We start from the raw sequence: 10,745 nt of genomic DNA, 5'->3' as shown, positions 1-10,745 counted from the left end.
TCTCAATCAGAGGCAGCTGTTTATTACATTTACATTACATTTAAGTCATTTAGCAGACGCTCTTATCCAGAGCGACTTACAAATTGGATATCTTTGTCTCTGATTGGGAACCATATTTAGGTAGCCATATTCCTTGGTTTATTTGTGGGTTGTTATTCTATGTTTAGTTGCCTGTTCTGCACTAGCCATATTGCTTCACGGTTCGTTTTGTTCAGTGTTCTTTCTTCTATTAAATAAGTATGTTCGCTTACCACGCTGCACCTTGGTCTCCTCTTTATGACGACAGTATATGTATGTGTGCATTTCAGGAAATGGCTTCCTGGATTCCCCCAAGCTGCTGATTGGTCGGCCCCAATGCAGATTGGAGCTCTGATCCCGCCCTCTCGTTAGGGGATACAGCTGTCGGCAATTACAAACTCATTCTGCAGCTGGATAAAAGCCAGTGTTCCTTTATTAGGAGACAGAGCTTATTTGTATGTCCTGTGTTTTGGTGTTGGTCTGTATAAGATTGTAAAGGATTTTGTAGCCGGTCCTGCTGAGCTATGTGTTTGCCAAAAGGACTGTTTTTGATTATTGAAATTGTTCACATTAAGTTTGTATTATTCTGCTTCATTTGTTCCCAGAAGGGGAAGGCACCTTGGGAGTGTTTAGGTAAGAGGCCTGCGGGCATACATATACCCGTAGTATGTACTCTGTCACACTAGGTAAGACCTGGGCGAACCACCCCCTGTATTTTGTTTATCGCGCTTGGTGGCGTTAAGGTTAGGTAAGTAGAGGGAAGGTAGGAAAGGGGGCTCTAACTTTCTTTGCTTTGCGTCCATCCCCTTTCCCCTACGTTTACTGTGTAAAGGAAATAAATTCCCTGTAAACGGTAATATTCTCCGCCTCTGTCATCCTTACCTACACCTACAATCACACCTCTTTCACTCCACGGGGAGTTGAGTGTAGCAGGGTGCTGTGTTCCCTCCAAGAGGCTTGTGTAACAAAGCACATGAATTCAGCTCTATCCCATCAGACCTATAATAATAGGTTCATATTGACACTAAAGCCCATTGGAGAGAGTGTTAACAGAACCATAGACCACAAACCAATTGGTTCCCTAATTGGTTCCCTATTCCCTTAATTCGTTCCCTATTCCCTTCATAGTGCCATTTAGGACACACACAGTTTACGATCTTTTGTTTTTTTAAATTGTATTAAACTTATATTTAACAAGTCAGTTAAGAATAAATTCTTATTTACAATGACGGCCTCCCCAGACCAAACCCTCTAACCCGGACGACACTGGGCCACTTGTGCGCCACCTTATGGGACTCCCTATCACGGCCGGTTGTGATCCAGCCCGGAATCGAACCAGGGTCTGTAGTGACACCTCTAGCGCTGAGATGTAGTGCCTTAGACAGCTGCGCCACTGGGGAGGTAACGGGGCGTAGAGCAGGGAGCTGATGTACAATCAAGCTATTACAGTGAATACTTCTGATCCCAATCGCTGGCATTCACAACATAAGAGGTGGAGTGTTGTCGAGCTGTTAAAGAGAGGTAAGAGGAGGAAGCCTCACACCACATCCATACACTGTACTCCTGGCAGATAGCACCGTGTCCATCACCTAGTGATGTCACTAGCCCTTATCTTCAGCTTCAAGAGAGTAGTGGAGGGGCTGGTTGCCTGGTCACACAGACGGGCTGAACCACCACTTCTATGTCTCATGGGTTTGAGTGTGTGTGTGTGTGTACAACAAGCTACCATTGATAATTCAGTCCACCCCGCACCCTGTTCTCCCCCGGGAATGGAATGGTGCAGTCCTAACACCGTCAATGCCCCCCCCCACACACACACACCTCGGGTTCTGACGCAGAAGTTTGAGAGGATGGGGGGGTAAGGCAAAATAACTCAGCCAGGCCCTTAACTACCTCCTCTACCTCCTCCTTTAGCCCAATAGAGAGACTGAACAAAATACAAAGCCAAGGGCAGACTCACGTGCACGCACACACGTGCACACCCACACACACCACTCCAGACTCCCTCCCTATATCTTTCCCATCATACTGCAATTCTAGCAAATCATTGAACATGGTGACTGTGAGAAAATCACTGTCTCTTTATTATCTTCAACATTCATCCCCTCTCCTTTCCATCTGCTAATAGTCTAGTCCTGCTTATAGAAGCCTTGTTAACTCACTGACAAACTCCCCCCCCTCTCTGCCTCTCCCCCTCTCTCTGCCGCCTCCTTCCCCTTCTATCCTCTCTCTCTCTCCATTCCCCCCCTCTCTCCCCCTTTCTTTCCCCCCTCTCTCTCCCCCTTTCTATCCCCCTCTCTCTCTCCATCTTTCTCCCCCATTTCTCTCCCCCTCTCTCTCCATCTCTCTCCCCCTCTCTCTACCACTTCCTTCTCCCTTCTCTCCTCTCTCTCTCCATCTCTCTCCCCCTCTCTCTACCACTTCCTTCTCCCTTCTCTCCTCTCTCTCTCCATCTCTCTCCCCCTCTCTCTACCACTTCCTTCTCCCTTCTCTCCTCTCTCTCTCCATCTCTCTCCCCCTCTCTCTACCACTTCCTTCTCCCTACTCTCCTCTCTCTCTCCATCTTTCTCCCCCATCTCTATCCCTTTCAGTTCAATTCAAGGGGCTTTATTGGCATGGAAATCACATGTTAACATTGCCTAAGCAAGTAAATTAGACAATATTCAAAAGTGAAATAAACAATCAAAATCAACAGTAAACATTACACTCACAGAAGCTCCAAAAGAATAAAGACATTGCAAATGTCATTCTGTCTATATAGAGTGTTGTAATTATGTGCAAATGGTTAAAGTACAAAAGGGAAATAAATAGAAGGGCAATGGGTTCTATAACTGATTCAAGTATTTTTAGCCAGATCCTAATTGGTCGAGTTTTACATTCTGTTTGATGGCATAGAATGTCCTGCTTGCCTTGTCTCTCAGATCGTTCGCAGCTTTGTGGAAGTTACATTTGGCGCTGATGTTAAGGCCAAGGTATGTTAAGGCCAAGTTGTTTCTGTGCTCTAGGGCAACGGTGTCTAGATGGAATTTGTATTTGTGGTCCTGGCGGCTGGACCTTTTTCAGAACACCATTATTTTGGTCTTACTGAGATTTACTGTCAGGGCCCAGTTCTGGCAGAATTTGTGCAGAACATCTAGGTGCTGCTGTAGGCCCTCCTTGGTTGGTGACAGAAGCACCAGATCATCAACAAACAGTAGACATTTGACTTCAGATTCTATGCTATAGTCTAAACTCCACTCGCCGTGTTTGGAGGAAGAAGGATGGGTACAACTCCAAGAACACCATCCCAACCGTGAAGCATGGAGATGGAAACATCATTCTTTGGGGATGCTTTTCTGCAAAGGGGACAGGATGACTGCACCATATTGAGGGGAGGATGGATGGGGCCATGTATCGCGAGATCTTGGCAAACAACCTCCTTCCCTCAGTAAGAGCATTGAAGATGGGTCGTGGCTGGGTCTTCCAGTATGACAACGACCCGAAACACACAGCCAGAGCAACTAAGGAGAGGCTCCTTAAGAAACATCTCAAGGTCCTGGAGTGACCTAGCCAATCTCCAGACCTGAACCCAATAGAACATCTTTGGAGGGAGCTGAAAGTCCGTATTGCCCAGCGACAGCCCCGAAACCTAAAGGATCTGGAGAAGGTCTGTATGGAGGAGTGGGCCAAAATCCCTGCTGCAGTGTGTGCAAACCTGGTCAAGAACTACAGGAAACATATGATCTCTGTAATTGCAAACATTTACATTTACATTTAAGTCATTTAGCAGACACTCTTATCCAGAGCGACTTACAAAGGTTTCTGTACCAAATATTAAGTTATGCTTTTCTGCTGTATCAAATACTTATGTAATGCAGTAAAATGCAAATGAATTACTTAAAAATCATACAATGTGATTTCCTGGATCTGGTCTCTCACAGTTAAAGTGAACCTATGATAAAACATTACAGACCTCTACATGCTTTGTAAGTAGGAAAACCTGCAAAATCAGCAGTGTATCAAATACCTGTTCTCCCCGCTGTATATTAGCTGACTCTGTCACACCCTGATCTGGCAGAGGGGTAGTGTGCTAATATAGCACTGTGCCATGCTAGGGGATGGTCTGGTTAATATAGCACTGTGCCAGGGGATGGTCTGGTTAATATAGCACTGTGCCATGCCAGGGGATGGTCTGGTTAATATAGCACTGTGCCAGGGGATGGTCTGGTTAATATAGCACTGTGCCATGCCAGGGGATGGTCTGGTTAATATAGCACTGTGCCATGCCAGGGGATGGTCTGGTTAATATAGCACTGTGCCATGCCAGGGGATGGTCTGGTTAATATAGCACTGTGCCATGCTAGGGGATGGTCTGGTTAATATAGCACTGTGCCAGGGGATGGTCTGGTTAATATAGCACTGTGCCATGCTAGGGGATGGTCTGGTTAATATAGCACTGTGCCAGGGGATGGTCTGGTTAATATAGCACTGTGCCATGCCAGGGGATGGTCTGGTTAATATAGCACTGTGCCATGCTAGGGGATGGTCTGGTTAATATAGCACTGTGCCATGCTAGGGGATGGTCTAGTTAATATAGCACTGTGCCATGCCAGGGGATGGTCTGGTTAATATAGCACTGTGCCATGCCAGGGGATGGTCTAGTTAATATAGCACTGTGCCATGCCAGGGGATGGTCTAGTTAATATAGCACTGTGCCATGCCAGGGGATGGTCTAGTTAATATAGCACTGTGCCATGCCAGGGGATGGTCTAGTTAATATAGCACTGTGCCATGCCAGGGGATGGTCTAGTTAATATAGCACTGTGCCATGCCAGGGGATGGTCTAGTTAATATAGCACTGTGCCATGCCAGGGGATGGTCTAGTTAATATAGCACTGTGCCATGCCAGGGGATGGTCTAGTTAATATAGCACTGTGCCATGCCAGGGGATGGTCTAGTTAATATAGCACTGTGCCATGCCAGGGGATGGTCTGGTTAATATAGCACTGTGCCATGCCAGGGGATGGTCTGTGTTGAAGATGAGGTTGCTGATGTTCCCATTTTTTTAATAGTCAGCAAAAAGTGTCTCTTTATTTCCCATAACTTCTTTTGGAGACTGGTTTTTGTTGAAATTTCAGATGACTGACATGTCCAAAGTAAACTGCATGTTACTCAGGCTCGGAAGCCAGGATATGCATATACTTGGTAGAAATTGGATGGTAAATACACTTGTATTTTAATGAATTTTTAATATTACGATTTTTGAATTTTGAATTTTGCACTGAGGGGAGGGAAGAGGAGAGGAGAGGGTTGGAGGGTGGGGAGAGGAGGGGAGTGGGTTGGAGGGTGGGGAGAGGAGGGGAGAGGGTTGGAGGGTGGGGAGAGGAGAGAGAGAGTGTTGGAGGGTGGGGAGAGGAGAGGGCTGGAGGGTGGGGAGAGGAGGGGAGTGGGTTGGAGGGTGGGGAGAGGAGGGGAGTGGGTTGGAGGGTGGGGAGAGGAGGGGAGTGGAGGGTGGGGAGAGGAGGGGAGTGGACAAATAGTGTCTGAGGTCTCGTAGGTGTCCCACTACTGGTTCATGTGCTCAAACAGGGAAGGAGTTTAATTTTGTGCTCTTTCCTTGTCTTGTCATTTTTTACGTACATGGGGTACTGTATTCTAATTACCTCTGAACAGTGGGAGGCAGCTTCTAAGTCCTCTCCATTTGGTTGAGTAGACTGTGACTCTCCTGCCATTGTTGGGCTGAAGGGCTTTGACATCTCTCACTTGACACGTCAGTGCTAATTGAAGTTGCATCAAGCTTGGTAGCCTTAATTTAGCATTCAGTCCTTATAAAGTAAAATATATCATTGTAATGCATTTTTCTCCTTGGCTTTTGGAAATAAAATATAGCTTCAGACCAAACATTACTCACTCAGTTCCAGGCTGGATGGTGTTTTCAGGCTTCTGTTGTTTAGCTTTGGAATAATAATCTTTGGTAGTTGTAAGGCTTCCAGGTGATTCTGTAATTCCATCCAAAATCAGGTTGTAGGATGAGTTTTGATTTGGAAGAAAGGTTATGTTGTAGAGGGTAGCATCCTGTACATGTCCCTGACAAAAACAAATCCAAGTTAATCTAACTCTAAATCATTATTTTTTTAAGAACATGCTGAAAAATGTAGGTCTCATGCTCATCTGTTCATAACCTCTCTCTCTCCTCTCTCCCTCCTCGCCTCTCTCTCCTTCTTTCTCCTCCTCTCTCTCTCTCCCCACCTCTCTCTGTCCCCGCTCTCTCTCTCTGCCTCCCTCTCCCCCGCCACAGACACAAGATGTCATGACAACATCGTGATAGACATGAGCCCTGCTGCAGTATTGACATCAGTGATAAATGATGTGGTGTCCTATTGTAAAATTGATGACCGTGTTTCTACTGGCTCACACACTTAATCACTGCGGCATAGTGTCAAGGTGACAGCACTGAGTCATCATGACATAGATAACACACAGTAGGCAGTGCGGGGAGTAAGAGCGATCGTAGGGAAGGAACAGGCAAGATGTCTTGCTATTAAATTAGTCTCTTGTGACAGACTGCTAACATAAGCACACAGGATTCTGGGATGAATATAGCATAGAGGTAGGAGGCTGAGGCTGAGGCTATGCAGGAGCAGGATAATACATGGCAATACATCACTGAGTCATTCAGGGGAGACGTCAGCATGTTTGGGGCCCAGAAAACGGAATAAATCAGAGACCCACCTGACAGTGAATACACTATTGTACACTGGATGGTCTATTAGAAGTGACAGGTTGTCCCTGACAACAGAGAGAGAGAGGGAGAAATAGAAAAGACAGAGTTACCTCATTACTCAGGATTCTAGAATTCTGGCTGCCATTCAGTCCTGTGGGGGTTGGAGCATGGGTTAAGGAGAGGAGAGGAGCATGGGTTAAGGAGAGGAGAGGAGAGGAGCATGGGTTAAGGAGAGGAGAGGAGCATGGGTTAAGGAGAGGAGAGGAGCATGGGTTAAGGAGAGGAGAGGAGCATGGGTTAAGGAGAGGAGGAGGAGCATGGGAGAGGAGAGGGAGGAGGAGAGGAGAGGAGAGGAGAGGAGAGGAGAGGAGAGGAGAGGAGAGGAGAGGAGAGGAGAGGAGAGGAGAAATAGTGTCTGAAGTCTCTCTAATGTCACTGCAACTAACATCACTTTGATGTCACTGGGTTCCATCTGGAACATTCTGTTTGGAACTTAATACCTCAGTAACTAATGTCTGTCTGTCTGTCTGTCTGTCTGTCTGTCTGTCTGTCTGTCTGTCTGTCTGTCTGTCTGTCTGTCTGTCTGTCTGTCTGTCTGTCTGTCTGTCTGTCTGTCTGTCTGTCTGTCTGTCTGTCTGTCTGTCTGTCTGTCTGTCTGTCTGTCTGTCTGTCTGTCTGTCTGTCTGTCTGTCTGTCTGTCTGTCTGTCTGTCTGTCTGTCTGTCTGTCTGTCTGTCTGTCTGTCTGTCTGTCTGTCTGGCCACTCGTCTGTCTGTCTGTCTGTCTGTCTGTCTGTCTGTCTGTCTGTCTGTCTGTCTGTCTGTCTGTCTGTCTGTCTGTCTGTCTGTCTGTCTGTCTGTCTGTCTGTCTGTCTGTCTGTCTGTCTGGCCACTCGCCTGCCTTGTCTGTCTGTCTGTCTGTCTGTCTGTCTGTCTGTCTGTCTGTCTGTCTGTCTGTCTGTCTGTCTGTCTGTCTGTCTGTCTGTCTGTCTGTCTGTCTGTCGACTAGTATTCAATGTTCAGATTACAGTTTTTCTCAGTGGCTTTGGTGCATTTCTTAGATCAAAAGTGCAATTCTTGAAACTACTTGTACAAATTCCAAATCATCTAGTCACTTGTGCACATCATTAAAGCAATTTCTTATTCCTTTTGAGCAAATTGCAATTGATAATGTACAAGTGTCAGCTCTTTTACACATTATAAATTGCTCATGTCATGTTGATCAAAATGTAGTAGATGGTTCTCTGTTGAATAGTCTTACCCCTCAAAACATCTAGGCATTAGTTCCTTGCATAAGCCATTACATGCAAAATTGTTGAACTATTTGTCATAAACTGTCAAGCATAGTTTTACACATTTCTATTAGACCTTTTGTACAAAAATATGAATTGATGAATCGTGCAGGTGAAATTGACCCTCACTCATGAAGGAATGTAAAGTGTTAGTTCAACCAACAATCAACCAGTTGTCTAAATTTCTCAAAGGTGCATCTCATGAAGAATCAATTGGCAAGCATATATAGACAGACCAAAAACTCAGAGTTGCAATTTTCCAATAATGGATGGACCAGGAAATGAACAGGGTCAACAGCCAAGAGGAGGAGGAAGAAGAGGAGCAAGGATGCATGGTGGAAGGCAAAACAGAGGAAGAGGCAGAAGAGGACATAGGCTCCACCCGGCACAGCCAGAAGAGGACTGGCCACCCCACATAGCCTGGTTCCTCTCTAGGTTTCTAATCTCCACCCGGCACAGCCAGAAGAGGACTGGCCACCCCACATAGCCTGGTTCCTCTCCACCCGGCACAGCCAGAAGAGGACTGGCCACCCCACATAGCCTGGTTCCTCTCTAGGCTTCTTCCTAGGTTTTGGCCTTTCTAGGGAGTTTTTCCTAGCCACTGTGCTTCTACATCTGCATTGCATCTGTTTGGGGTTATATGCTGGGTTTCTGTACAGCACTTTGAGATATCAGCTGATGTACGAAGGGCTATATAAATAAATTTGATTTGATTTAGGCGCATATCTGATGACATAAGAGCCACTATTGTAGACCATGTTGTCAATCATGGCCTTACAATGGCTGAGGCGGGTCGAAGGGTCCAAAAGATTCTTTCCACGTTGCATTGGAAGGGAAAATATCCGGTGTGATGTGGATGAGAATATGTTGGTCGACAGACAGGAACGTCTGGATGTGTAGAGACAGCACAACAGTGCTGCGGGCAAAGTTGTGCCTTAGAGGTGGTTTCCGGTGTTTCTTTCTAATTTAGTTTTTTTTTCCTTTGTGCCTCTTGGGTTGTCCAGTCTCTTTCAATCAATAACGCACATACAGTAATAAGTAAATAGCACTGTTAAAATTGATGTATGCCATAAAAGTGCAGCCTTGTGCATTTTCAATACAGTAGCTGTCATCCAAACTGTAGCCTAAGTTTACATCAAATCAAATAAAATCAAACCAAATGTATTTATAAAGCCCTTCGTACATCAGCTGATATCTCAAAGTGCTGTACAGAAACCCAGCCTAAAACCCAAACAGCAAGCAATGCAGGTGTAGAAGCACGGTGGCTAGGGTCCCTACGGTAATACTGTCAAAGTACACAGTTACATTGACAACATGCCTAAACATTTTGACGACCTTGTTCGTGAACAATGACTCAATGACTTATCATTCTGATGACACTGACATGATCATTGGCATGAATATTTACTTTTGAGAGATATACTAAGGATTTTTAGTGACTGACTAGCTTTAGAAACATATCTATTGTATATTGCAGTTTGTACAAATTGTTCTGAGAAATGCACTTATTATTTTGCACATGTTAGGGATGATGTGAAAAATGCACCAAAGCGACTGAGAAAAACTGTAATATAAGTCATCAATTGGCTCTCATTTCAGCAGCTGTTAAATGAACCTATTTTATTAATGCATGTAAACTATGCCATGAAATGTTTATTTTTATTTTTATTTCACCTTTATTTAACCAGGTAGGCTAGTTGAGAACACCTTTATTTAACCAGGTAGGCTAGTTGAGAACACCTTTATTTAACCAGGTAGGCTAGTTGACAACACCTTTATTTAACCAGGTAGGCTAGTTGAGAACACCTTTATTTAACCAGGTAGGCTAGTTGACAACACCTTTATTTAACCAGGTAGGCTAGTTGAGAACACCTTTATTTAACCAGGTAGGCTAGTTGAGAACACCTTTATTTAACCAGGTAGGCTAGTTGAGAACATGTTCTCATTTACAACTGCGACCTGGCCAAGATAAAGAAAAGCAGTTCGACACATACAACAACACAGAGTTACACATGGAGTAAACAAAACATAAAGTCAATAATACAGTAGTAAAATCTATACACAGCAGTGCAAATGAGGTAGGATAAGAGAGTTAAGGCAATAAATTGGCCATGGTGCAAAGTAATTACAATATAGCAATTAAACACTGGAATTGTAGAATGTGCAGAGAATGAATGTGCATGTTGAGATACTGGGGTGCAAAGGAACAAGAAACAAGATGTTTAATGTGAGTCTGGAAGGAGAGTTTACAGTCTAACCAGACACCTAGGTATTTGTAGTTGTCCACATATTCTAAATCAGAACCGTCCAGAGTAGTGATGCTGGACGGGCGAGCAGGTGCGGGCAATGACCGGTTGAAGAGCATGCATTTAGTTTTACTTGCATTTAAGAGCAGTTGGAGGCCACTGAAGGAGAGTTGTATGGCACTAAAGCTCATCTGGAGGTTAGTTAACACCGTGTCCAATGAAGGGCCAGAAGTATATAGAATGGTGTCTGCGTAGAGGTGGATCAAAGAATCACCAGCAGCGAGAGCGTCATCATTGACGTATACAGAGAAGATAGTTGGCCTGAGAATTGAACCCTGTGGCACCCCCATAGAGACTGCCAGAGGCCCGGACAACAGACCCTCCGATTTGACACACTGAGCTCTATCGGAGAAGAAGTTGGTGAACCACGCAAGGCAATAATTTGAGAAACCAAGGCTGTTGAGTCTGCGAATAAGAATGTTGTGATT

The sequence above is a fragment of the Oncorhynchus gorbuscha genome, linkage group LG03, assembly GCF_021184085.1.
Source record: "Oncorhynchus gorbuscha isolate QuinsamMale2020 ecotype Even-year linkage group LG03, OgorEven_v1.0, whole genome shotgun sequence".
Classification (NCBI taxonomy): domain Eukaryota; kingdom Metazoa; phylum Chordata; class Actinopteri; order Salmoniformes; family Salmonidae; genus Oncorhynchus; species Oncorhynchus gorbuscha.
Note: the sequence above shows the minus strand (reverse complement) of the source record.